Source organism: Bos indicus x Bos taurus, chromosome 14, assembly GCF_003369695.1.
Source record: "Bos indicus x Bos taurus breed Angus x Brahman F1 hybrid chromosome 14, Bos_hybrid_MaternalHap_v2.0, whole genome shotgun sequence".
Taxonomy (NCBI): domain Eukaryota; kingdom Metazoa; phylum Chordata; class Mammalia; order Artiodactyla; family Bovidae; genus Bos; species Bos indicus x Bos taurus.
This window is the reverse complement of record NC_040089.1, coordinates 12,050,909-12,064,049: the sequence shown is the minus strand read 5'-3', so window position 1 is coordinate 12,064,049 and position 13,141 is coordinate 12,050,909.

Here is a 13,141-nt window from a genome sequence, read left to right as displayed (position 1 = left end):
AGTTAGCATACTTTGGTGGGGGTGGAAAAAGCCATTTCATTGATGTGAGTGGAAACCATCCTGAATGTAAGCAAAACCTACATTTCAGATCTTGCTCCCTCACTGCCTGGTGACTAAGTGAACTAAGACAAGCCCCTAGATGGACACGGAGAATAAGTTTGCATTGCTGTTTTCTAACTTTGTCACTAGAAAATAGAAATTGAGTTAGGGTAGCAAGAATTCCACCCATGTAGTATACAATTAAGAGAACCCAAATGTAACAAATATATTAATAGCAGAAACAAAGATATTAACTCAGATTTACAAGAGTTCCTCAAAACATGTTCTGAAATCTCATGAGAAGACTAAATAATTAGCATCTTTAAAGTTGGTTCATTGGTTTATGATGCTCTTAACAGGGACCTATTGAGGGGATAAAATGTTAATTGCACTCTCAACTCTAATGTTAATAGATATTATGTTTTGACTATCTACTGAGGGTCAGGTACTTTGTAAACAGTTGATATTCATCATCTAAGTTAATACTTACCACCAACCTTATGAGGTTGATACTATTCTTATCCCTATTTTGCAATGAGGTTTGACAGGGTTAAGTAACTTGCCCCGAATCTAATGACTTTAAAGCAGCAGAGACCTACCCTATCTGATGTCACAGCTGCTGCTCTGGTATTGTCTACTCAATTCCTTGCATGAGCAGAATGCTGAACTATTGGTTTGCACTTATGTTGTTCCCTAGAACTTTAAATTTGAGAAAGATCCTTTCATTCAATATCTAACCAATGAATATTTCCCTGCTTGGAATCAATGATGAAACATCTTTCTTCCAAAAAATAGCCTTTATCTTTCACTCCTCAGGTCAAAGCTTCTCTCCGTGGTTTCCTTTACCTTTAAGATAAAGTCGTAGCTCCATAATGAGCATTTAGTGACCTTCTAGGACTTTTCTCCATGTAACTTTCCAGTGTGAGTGCTATATCCTAACCCAGACTCCCCGTTCAGGTCAAACAGGTCTTGTCATTGCCCTTGAATCACCTCCCTTCTCCTGCCACCTACTTACTTAGGAGAGTTCCTGTCCATCCTCTCTGTGTATCTAAAATATATCCATTTGAGAGTGCTCATTTGCTAGGTCCCTCTCAGTTCCCAGTTCTTGGGTAGCACACTCTTGACATGTCAAGACATCCATTTCAAAGCTGTCTATATATTCATTCATTTATGCACTTATTTCCTCATTATGTATTGAGCATCTACCATGTGCTTTTATGCTATGAGTGGCCTCGTAAACTAGATAACATTCCTGTCATAGCTATTTTTAAAATTATGATTAATTTTTGTCCATGTACAGCAACCTTCTTGATAGTAGATCATATTTTCTCATCTTAAGTGAGAACAAGAAAAACAAATATTGTATATTAACACCCTAGTGGCGATAGTGGTAAAGAACCTGCCTGCCAAATGCCCGAAATGTAAGAGATGTGGGTTTGATCCCTGTGTCGGGAAGATCCCCTGGAGGAAGAAATGGCAGCCCATTCCAGCATTCTTGCCTGAAGAATCCCATGGACAGAGGAGCCTGGTGGGCTACAGTCCATGGAGTTGGGAAGAGTCAGACATGACTGAAGTGACTTAGCACACACACAGCACATATATATGGAATCTACAAAAAGGCAGGATTGGAGACACGGATGTAGAGAACTGACTTGTGGACACAGCAGGGGAAGGGGAGGGTGGAATGAACTGAGGGGGTAACATTGACATATGTACACTGCCATGTGTATAATAGATCGCTAGTGGGAAGCTACTGTAGAGCACGGGGAGCTCTGTGATGACTTAGAGGGGTGGGATGGGGCAGGGAGGGAGACTCACGAGAGAGAGATACACGTACATGTATAATAGATTCACCTCATTGCACAGCAGAAACTAACACAACACTGTAAAGCAATTATGCTCCCCCCAAAGTAGAACTGGGCATTTGTACCTTTAGCACTGGTATAGGAATTGGTCAGTAAATGGTTTTTTAATGAATTTTGGAATCATATCTCCTTGCTACCTTATTCATTTGTAAAACACCTACAGGGATTCAAAACATGCATACATAATTGGCAAGAAGTTTATGCCCACAAAAATATCAACTATGCAGAAATTACCAGGGTTTAAAAGGTGTTTTTTGGTTCATTATTTTCTGTATTATTTTCTTATAGAGAACCCAGAAATATGTTATATGAATGTAACCATGAGAAGCTGTTTCTCTTATCCCTTTCTTATCTAAAGTTGAAAAGAGTACGGGCTAAGGAACTTGGTACAGCCATTTATTTTTTTCTTCCATAGATAATGTGCAAGAGATTTCTGGGACAAAAGTCCAGGTGGATTTTTCATAACTTCAGAGGAAGAACTTCTTTGTGGGAGTTTCAGCATCAAAGTTAACTTGAAGTACTCTTCAATTTAACTCAGTTGGCCATAGCGGTTTTTGCCTCGCATATGGGATTTATAACAAAGACATTGATGCACAACATGTTTTCTGGCAATGGTTTCACCCTTAAGGAAATGGTCTAGTTGGGGATGCCCTAAAACTTCATCTCCTGAGCATCATTTCTGGGAGATGTTAACAGAAGTACTGTACACACACACAGAGGGTGTTCCATGGACAAGCATGTTGGAAAGTACATCTTTACTAGGCACTTAATAAATATCATAGCCTTGGATATTTACTAAACACATAGGCATATGAAAGTCTATCTGGAGAGTCCATTTATAATGAAGTCTAGCTGACTTTTTTCCTCCAAATTATTGAACAAACTTCAATGTCATCTTCCACACCCATCCTATTTGAATTTTGTTTCTCCTCAAAGCTTTACTTCTTTATCCATTCAGTTGGCAAATTGGCATTCCCTGACATTGTGCTAGACACGGAGGTATGGGTCACAGCCTGTCCTCAGTAGCTTGTGGTCTACTGGCGGATAGACAAGTACTGATGGATACACAAGACTGGAATGTAAACTGTAAGGGAAGCACTCGCTGGGGGCTGCTGAGCAGACTAGGCAAGGCCAGTGGTCCAGTGAAGAAGATCCAGGCAACGAGAAGCGTGTGAGGGCCATCAAATCAGGCTAAAGGTGAAGTTCGCCTTGATTAGGGTGTGCACAGGGCACTAGAGGGGAATGACATGAAAGAGGCAAGACATGACGTGAAAGAAGCATGAAGAACCTTATAGTAAGTCCCCTGTGTGTGAATGAGTTCCATTTCGAGGGTTTTCACTTGTAAGTCCAATTTGTTCATAAGTCAAGCTTAGCCTAGGTACCCAACTAACACAATCAGAGGGCAAGTTGAAATGTAACTCACAACTAATATTGATGAAATGCACTTGTTTTTTAAGTAAAAAGATTTTAATGGTAAAAAATAGAAGTAAACACTATGAAAATGGTGTTTCCATAGTTGTGGGGGTGGGGTGGATAAGAGTAGGTCTGATCTGCTATGACTCTGGCCCTGATATCGATAGTCAAGCAAATTACAGGTGCTCAATAAGTATTTATCCAAAGAAGGAAGAAGGAATGAAGTTCACATGATTTCATGGAAGGGGACAAGGAGGCTTTTGCAAACCCTCTCCAGGGAGCAACTAACTACACAGCCCAGTGCCCTGTCTTTCCTGCAGCTTCCCGTCCAGGTGTCTTTGATTTCTGTAACTGTCTCCCTCCCAGATTCCAGGTCAACCCCCTTCAGGTTGCAGTTGAAATGTAACTCACAACTAATATTGATGAAATGCACTTGTTTTTTAAGTAAAAAGATTTTAATGGTAAAAAATAGAAGTAAACACTATGAAAATGGTGTTTCCATAGTTGTGGGGGTGGGGTGGATAAGAGTAGGTCTGATCTGCTATGACTCTGGCCCTGATATCGATAGTCAAGCAAATTACAGGTGCTCAATAAGTATTTATCCAAAGAAGGAAGAAGGAATGAAGTTCACATGATTTCATGGAAGGGGACAAGGAGGCTTTTGCAAACCCTCTCCAGGGAGCAACTAACTACACAGCCCAGTGCCCTGTCTTTCCTGCAGCTTCCCGTCCAGGTGTCTTTGATTTCTGTAACTGTCTCCCTCCCAGATTCCAGGTCAACCCCCTTCAGGTTGCATCAGTGGAATGCCTGTTTGCATTTTTGGAAATGCACAACTTGAAGGTTCTTAGGTAGGGGACTTACTGTATTTCTAAGAGATTTTTGGCTCCGGTTTTCTAGAACAGACTCTATGACTGGGTTTATTAATCTTCGTTTGGCTCTTCATTTCTTCTTTCCAGCAGCAGTGAGGGGAGGCTCACTGGGGTGACTCAGAATATGGGGAACCAGTTTCCAAAGCTGTAAGAGTTGGTCAGAACAGGAGGCAGCTCTTGATGCCTCTGGAAACTCCCAAGAGAGTGATGAGTACTCTTGATAACACAAATTTTCCCCTCTGGCAATTATTTGTGACATAGCACAGCCATTTATGTTTTTATTCCTCCGCCACTGCCCTCTTCTTCAAATGTGGGCATTCAGCTCACCATGGCTCTGCTTAGAAATTCCTGTAGAAAACTATTTCCATATCATGAACTGTCATTATTGACAAATGGTAGCATTGAATCCCAGGTTCTTTCTGGCTCTTTAGATCCTGGCTGCATAACAATGTTTCTCCCAAGTAATTTTTAATTTTTGGCAGTTATGCATGTATGCATGTATTTATAAGATGATAAGTAATTAGAAGAGAAATAAAATATTCATAAATAGTGTCATATCTTATCAGACCTTAGAACAGGGAACACCATAGTAAAATGACATGGGGGAAAGAAAACTGTAGAAGTTATCTTTTCCTGTATCTGTTAATATAAAAAGATGGGGTTGGACTAGCTGGTCTCTGAGGTCCCTTCTAGTGCTAATGTGATTTCCTGGATTCTATGCAGTGGTAGATGCTTGTGGACAGTAGAGGTGGAGTGTAATTGCCTCAGTTGGATATTTGTCTCTCACTGACTCTCTGGGAAATGGTGGGTGTGTATTTTGTTTGTTGCTAAGACTGGAAAATGTGAGCAATTATTATTGGCAACATCCATAGAATTTCCCCTGTGGTGTAAAATACAGATACGACTTCTATAATATTATCCCTTGATAACAGAAATGTGTGATGGCTGAAATTCTCTAAGGGGCTCAGTGAGATTGTGCTTCTGGTCATCCTGGCTTGACTTGTCTATGGGATGCCCAGGCCTTGGGGCTGGTTCCATTGATCAATTTATTCATCCATCTGACAAATCTTTATTGAACATCAGTCATGTGTTGAGCATGGTGTTATGGGCTGGGGACTCAAGGGTGAATAAGAGCTCACAGTCATAGGGGAGCATGGATTTGCATTGCATTCAGCAGACATCTATTGGATGCCGAGAATGTGCTCTGCTTTTCACACAGAGAGACAAATAAGAATGAGAAAAATGGGACTTCCCTGGCAGTCCAGTGGTTAAGGTTTCACCTTCCAGTATTGCTTCTGTTTTATGTTTTGGTGTTTTTTTTTTTTTTTTTTTTTTTTTTGGCCATGAGGCATGTAGGATCTTAGCTCTCCAACTGGGGGAGTCTTTTAAAATTTTCACTTAAATTACACTGCCTCCATCCAAGCCATGATCTTGCACCTTGCACATGGTAGCCAAAATTGTCTTTCCAAAGGAAAATCTGATCTGCTTTTTTCCCTTTTTTTTAATTGGAGTGTAGTTGGGTTATGTCAGTTTCTACCGTACAGCGAAGTGAATCAGCTATACGTATACATGTATCCCTCCTCTTTGTATTTGCTTCCTATTCAGGTCACCACAGAGCACCAAGTACAGTTCCCTGTGCTATAAGGTAGGTTCTCACTAGTTATCTGTTTTATGCATAGTATCACTAATGTATGTCTGTCAACCCCCTTCTCCCAGTTCATCCCCCTCCACCATCCACTTTTTTTTTTCTGCAACAAAGAATTAACTCTTCAAAGACAAGCCTCCTGTCTTGTTTACTGTTGTGTTCCTGACACTCTGCAAAGAGCCTCCAACAGGAATCTCTCAACAAATACATACATAATTAAATTCAGCTCTCACCTCTCCATCTGTTGGAGGCTCTTCTTTTACACACAATTCTGCCTCTCCAGGCTTTCTCTAATCCTAAAATCCTTTATTCTACCCGGGTTCCCCTTCTCTTTCTCACCTCTCTGATTCAACAGCACTGTCTTTCTAGGAGAGCAGCTCTCTGCCTTCATCACCATGTCTGGTCCAAAGCAGATATCTAATGTAAATGTGATAAATAAAGGAATCCTTTCATGAATATGTGAGTGGAGTCATGAGCCTGTCGGAGGACATTTTCTGGAATATGCAAACATTTGCAGCCTATTTGTACCTTCCAACTGAATTTTATGTGGCAGGAAATGAACAGCTGATTTGGGTCAGAAGGGATTCATAAAGTTAATCTGGTCCATTCCTCTGAGATGCTCTGGAAAGCCAGTGAATTTGGGCAAATTTGTTCACCCTCTTCTGGAGGCTGGCAATGCACAGTAGCATTCTAAAGGTGAGCAACTTGATAGTAGAAAGAGCACTTCGACTTTTACAGTCGTTTTAAGTGTTAAGTCTTTCCCAAACCTTATACCATGGAACCCTTTCTTCCTTCTAATATCTACTAACATCCTACTGCTCCAATGTCAATCAATAGAGTTTGGAAAATGTCAGCCTAAGCAGGCCTTCACTATTTGTGCAATTCAACTTTTACAAGGTGAAAAAAATTTATTTCAATGAATATTCTCCCCGCTTTCTGAACCAATCAGGTTCAGAGCAACCTTAAAATGACATTTTTTTCTTTTTTTAACCCGCCAAAGCAGAAGCAGGTTTTAACATCTCCCTTGTCAAAGTAAGTCTTGCCTTTCGTTAGAGGGGAGGAAAAAAAGGAGGTAATTACATAGTGATGGGAGAGCTATTCATTTTTCTCCCATTGAGCACCAATGTCAGTCTTCTCAAACAAAGGGGCTATTGAAACGGTGAATTGTAAAATTGATTTTTTCCAACTTCTGGGCACCAGCTGGGATCAGTAGGAAAGGGTCTCTAGCACAGTGGAAGGTACTTATAGCCAGAGGTCTCTTATTGTTTCCTTCAAGCAAGCACTTCATGTAGTTATTCTGTATGCCATTTCTTCCTTCCATAAACATGCATAGAACCTCCATTCTGCTTGCCAGTATCCAGACTGTCAAACCCATCTGTGGCCTCCTTGAGTGAGTGAAGAGTGAATACACTCAGGTGCCACTTTGCTCTCCATCATTGGGACACTCATGTCCCGTGCACCAAGCTGTGTGCTTTCATTGTCTTGCAAAATCCTTACAGTTACCTGGGAGATGATTCTCATAATGATATTACAACTCTGGAAACTGAGGCTAAGAGACTTGGTCACACACAGCAGTTATTAGGGGTCAGTGTCAAGTTCTAACCCGGGACATATCCACTTCGTGGCTCACGGCTCTCGCGATTGGACAGGGTGATGTCATGGGTAGAAAACTCGAACGTTAAACTTCTGCTCAGGGTCAAGGGTAAGCTGGTCTGGAACAAACGGCCTCCAGTCCTTTGTGTGTGTTTTTGGGGAGCTATCACTCAGTCGCAGGAACTGCAGAGGAACTTTTCCATCCTATCTCATGCAAATTCCCTCATAGCAGCACTGACTTTGTGAAGAATTATATTTCCTGCTGCAGTGATTAGATAGTCAGGCTCATTTAAGCCCTAGCAGCCAGAACTTAGCCCTGTGTTTTGCTGGTAAATTTGTGAATAAGTTCTTCAAGCCAGCTTCTCCCCTCCTTTGTTTTTTTTGCTGTGGGATAATAATTCAGGCTCTTTGTTTTCCATTTACTTCCATCGGCATTATTTCCTTTGAGATGTGCCTATTGTCTGGCTGGAAAAACAGGTGGTTTCATCCCCATGAGTGAGTGGCAGAACTGAGGATCAGAGATGCCTAAGAGCAGGGTTGAAGGTCACACAGGTTAGCAGCCTATGAACCTTGCCATCCTAGTACTTGTCAAATAGTAAGGTATCCTTCTTTAGCTGTCTCTTTTCCCCATGATTCTAAGAGTATCTTGAAGGCATAATTGTCTTTCACGTGTATTTTCCCAAGATGTAACCAAGAGGATCGGTTCAGTTCAGTCGCTCAATGTGTCCAACTCTTTGCGATCCTTGGACTGCAACACGCCAGGCTTTCCTGTCCATCAAAAATTCCCAGAGTTTACTCAAACTCATGTCCATGGAGTCAGTGATGCCATCCAACCATTTCATCCTCTGTGAGTATGGATCATATCAATATGTAATATATTAGAGAAATGGATCTTTGAAAGGAATCATGACTTCTGAATTTTTATCTCTTCAGACTTATATATCTAAATGCCAACCTAACATGGCCACATGGATGCTGCAGGCATCATAACAATAATGTGACCAAAGAAAAACTCTTGATTTTCCTTTACAAACCTGTTTTCCCCTGAACTTTGCCCACCAAATAGCTTTACAGTTTTTCATGCCAGAACTCTGAGTTATCTTTGAGTTTTTTCTTTTTTTTCCCCAGTTTTTTTTTTTTTTTTGTAGACCATTTTTTAAAAAGTCTTTACTGAATTTGTTACAATATCACTTCTGCTTCATGTTTTGGGTTTTTGACCTCAGGGCATGTGGGATCTTGGTTCCTTGACCAGGGATCCAACCTGCAGCCCCCTGCTTTGGAAGGCAAAGTCCCAACCACTGGACCACTATGAAAGGCTGATTTTTTCTTTCTTCCACCTTCCAGGTCTAATTGGCCACAAAGTCCCCTTGACTTTCCGTTCAAACACATACAGAATTTTCCATTTCTAATTATTTCCTCCTTTCCACCTTAGTTTAGGCCACCATCTTCTCTTACCTGAATCACTGCAAATCTTCTTCTCATTGGTCTCCCTTTTACTCTTGTCAGCTTAAATGCATTCCCCACAAAGCACTCAGAGTGATCTTTTAAAAATGGTAAATGAGAGAATTCTCTGTTAGTCTGGTGGTCAGGACTCTGCTTCCAATGCATGGAGCACATGTTCCATCCTGGCCAGGGAACTAAGATCCTGAATGTGGCATGGCATGGCCAGAAAAAAAAAAAAAATAATAAGACTAAATCACTCTCTGCTTAAAGCTCTTTGCTGGCCTCCCTTATCATTGGAAAAAAAAAACAAAAAAAACAAAATTTTCCCATGGCTTGTGAAACCTTCTGTGATCTGCCTCCTCCACCCTCTTCGATAGTGTTCTCTGCTGCTGCTGCTGTGTCGCTTCAATCAGGTCCGACTCTGTGCGACCCCATGGATAGCAGCCCACCAGACTCCTCTGTCCAAGGGATTCTCTAGGCAAGAATACTGAAGTGGGTTGACATCGCCTTCTCTAGCACTCTCCAAACTCCAGCCATGCTAACCTTGATATGCCTTAAGCTTTCTAAGCTCACTGGCCTCAGGGCCTTTGCATTGGCTATTCCCCTTGTCAGGTACATCTTATTCCATCATCCTGGTTGTATAACTGGCTTCTTCTTTACATTCAAAGCTCAGCCTAGATGTGACCTTTTTAGAGAGGGTAGTCTTCTTTTAATACCCACCAGTTGAAAGTAGTCAAATAACTTTTCAAATTATCGTGTATCTCTTTAAACAATACTTACCCTGAAATTCATCTTGTTTCTTTCATCTGTTTGTCCCTCCACCCACTTTTAACTCCCTGTATGATAAGTTCCTGGAGGATAGGAATGCTCCTGTGTTTTTCATCACTGTATCTTTGTGTAGTGCCTGGACTACAGTTTAAGCCCCGTGAAAATTTATGCTATGGGTCTCAGAGGTGTCACTTTACACTCAATAGTGATTATTGGTATTTCCAGCAGGGTAGATGGTCAAGGAATGTAGTGGTAAAGAATCTGCCTATTAATGCAGGAGACGAAAGAGACTCAGGTTCAGTTCCTGGGTCAGGAAGATCCCCTGAAGAAGGAAATGGCTACCCACTCCAGTATTCTTGCCTGGGAAATCCCATGGACAGAGGAGCTTGGTGGGCTATAGTCCATGGGGTTACAAAGAGTCGGACACAACTAGGCAAGTGAGCACCCATGCACTCGTGCAATCGACACTCAGGGTGGTTAGGCAACTTGTGTAAGAGCAATAGGCATAGGGACCAGTTAGACTCGGAAGGTGAGAGAAAGAAGAGAATCAAGAATAATTCAGGTAACGTCCTTGGGGGTCCAGTGGCTAAAACTCTGTGCTCCCAATGCAGGGGCCCAGGTTTGATCCTAGTCGGGGGACTAGATCCCACATGTTACAACTAAAAGTTCGAATGCCACAACTAAAGACCCAGTGCAGCCAAATAAATAAATAAAAATAAACTTTTTTTTTTAATTAAAAATAATCGATCAGATTTTGGTGTAAGAAACCATGACATTGTTTCCTGAGATGAGAATCCAGGAGGAAGCAAGTTTTCAAGAGCAAATCAAGATTTATCCTTTGGTCATATTATTTTTGTGATGTTCAAAGATCCCCGCTTCATCCTAGTGAGAAGGTCGTGATCTGAGCTCTTGTCTTTGAATTCCAAACATCATGCTGCCTTCCTCAACAGGGTTTTGAACTTTCACAGTCTCCTTCCTTCTCTGCAACTAGAGTGCTCCATCTAAGTAATTTTCCATACATATTTAGAGAGCTGGTCGGCCATGCATTTCTGCAGTCTGCAGATAAGAAAGATAATATTCCAACTGGGAAGTGTAAGTGATACCCCTTAAAAGGAAGCCAAGGAGGCAGTTTGCTTTGTGCGCTCATGGCTGATAAATGGGGCCTTTGAAGGCTGGGGAAGAAGTGAATTTCATGGTCAGAATGCGGAAGACGGACTACACAGGAAGGGTAACTTTCCTCTGAGCCCTGGGCTCTGATAATGATGTCACCCTCGAATGCAGACAGGGTTTTACAGTTTCCAAAGCATTTCACATAGTTTAGTGTATGTGAAGCTCACAACAACAGGCAAGATGGGATGTTTTATTCCTGAGAAGCAAAACAGCAAACTGAGGATCAAGAGAATTAAGTGATTGTACAAGATGACAGCATTAAAAATGGGATGGGACCATCCTTTAATGCCAGTCTCCCAGCTAAGCCCCAGCCTCTACCTGCTGCTTCCCTGACAAAATCCCTGTGGTTTCTCTTCTCGGTGCCCCTGTAGGGGACTGCTTCCCTCTGTTCCTCTACATATCCCTGTATTCTGCCCACCTCAGTTCTGGAGTTCACTTTCCTGCCAGATCTGCAAAGCTGCATTTATAACTCCTCGGGATCTCTGTTGAGGAGTTAGCTATCAGTCAGCTTCGTGTATGCGTGTTAAGTCACTTCAGTCGTGTCCGACTCTTTACGCCCCATGGACTGTAGTGCCCCAGGCTCCTTCCTCTGTCCATGGGATTCTCCAGGTAAGAACACTGGAGTGGATTGTCCTGTTCTCTTCCAGGGGATCTTCTCGACATAGGGATCAAACCCATATCTCTATGTCTCCTGCACTGGCGGGAGGATTCTTTACCACTAGTGTTACTTGGGAAACCCATTAGTCAGCTTCAGGAAAGGGTTACTGAGACACGAAATCACTGGGAATGGTCAGGGTGAGTTAGTGGTTGGACAACTGATAGCTCTGTTTCTTCTGCTTTAAATTGATGGTTCTCAAACTTCACTCAGCATAAGAATCATGTGGACAGATTGTTAAAACCCAGCTTACTGGGTCCCACCTATGCTGGTAGAGTAGGTCTTGGGGGAGCACCTGAGAATTTGCATTTGCACATAATACTCTTGCTCCAGGACTCCCCAGGTGACCCACTGGTAAAGAAGCTGCCTGCCAATGCTGGAGACCTGGATTCAATCCTTGGGTTGGGAAGATCCCCTGAAGGAGGAACTGGCAAGCCACTCCAGTATTCTTGCCTGGAGAATCCTGCGGATAGAGGAGCCTGGCAGGCTACAGTCCATAGCGTGGCAAAGAGTCAGACACGACTGAAGTGACTGAGCACACATGCATGCATAACCTCTCTGGAGGAGCAGTCAGCAATTCCAACTAAAATCTAAAAACCGTTTGCTGGGGGTTTGACGTATATGGCCTTTATCATATTGAGTGGATTCCATCTATGCCCACTTTCTGGAGAATTTTTATTAGATACACACTACTATGCATGAAATAGATTATTAATAACAACCTGCTGTAAAGCACAAGCAACTCAACTCAATACTCTGTAATGACTTACAAGAGAAAAGAATCTCCTACAAAAAGAGTGGGTATATGTATGTATATAACTGATTCACTCTTTTGCACACATGCAACTAACAGAACATTGTAAAGTAACTATATTCCAATAAGATTGTTTTTTAAAAATTCTAAAAAGTATACTTTGACCAAGAGTTACACTTCTGGGACCTTTTTCTTAAAGACATAATTATGAAGATGATCAAAATATTTAGGCACTGTGCACCTGGCATTGTAGGAGCTCCAGATCTCTGCAAAATGAGCTGTTGAATGGAAGGATGATCATCACTAAAGTGTTCATAATAGGGAAAAATTGGATGCGGTCTAAATGTACAAATGTCAAAAGGGATTGATGGACAACATTAATATACATCCTTTTGATTGGAAGCCAGGCAAGATTAAAGTGTTAGAAAGGATGACATGACAAAACAGCAATATGTGAAACCATTGGTATGGCTTTGCTTCATTATATATTTTCAAAAGCAGAAACAGTGTTGGAATATCAGTTAATTCTTGTTTGTAATGACTAGTGTTTTCTATGTTTGGTTTGTGATAAGCATGTTATTTGTGTCATTAAACAAAACCTTAAATTATATCAGCATAAAAGGCTAACTCTTCAGCTTGGAGCTCAGTTCTGTGATTCAGGGCCTTCTTCTGGATCTACCATCTTGGAGGAAGCAAGAGATTTTAGGCATGGAGGGAGGAATGTTTTCTGCCTTTGAGGAGCTTTTGCAATCCCCAGTTAATGGAAACCAGATGTGTTTGAACCCCGGCTTTCCGGCTGGGTTACTCTTTATCTTGGAGCGTTCCTTTAACTCCAGTGCAAGCGGTCCTTCCTGTGGGGCTGATGTGCAAGGCTGGTTTTTAGTGGAGGTGAGCACCTTGCGGCTGTAAACATTAACCTGATTGGGC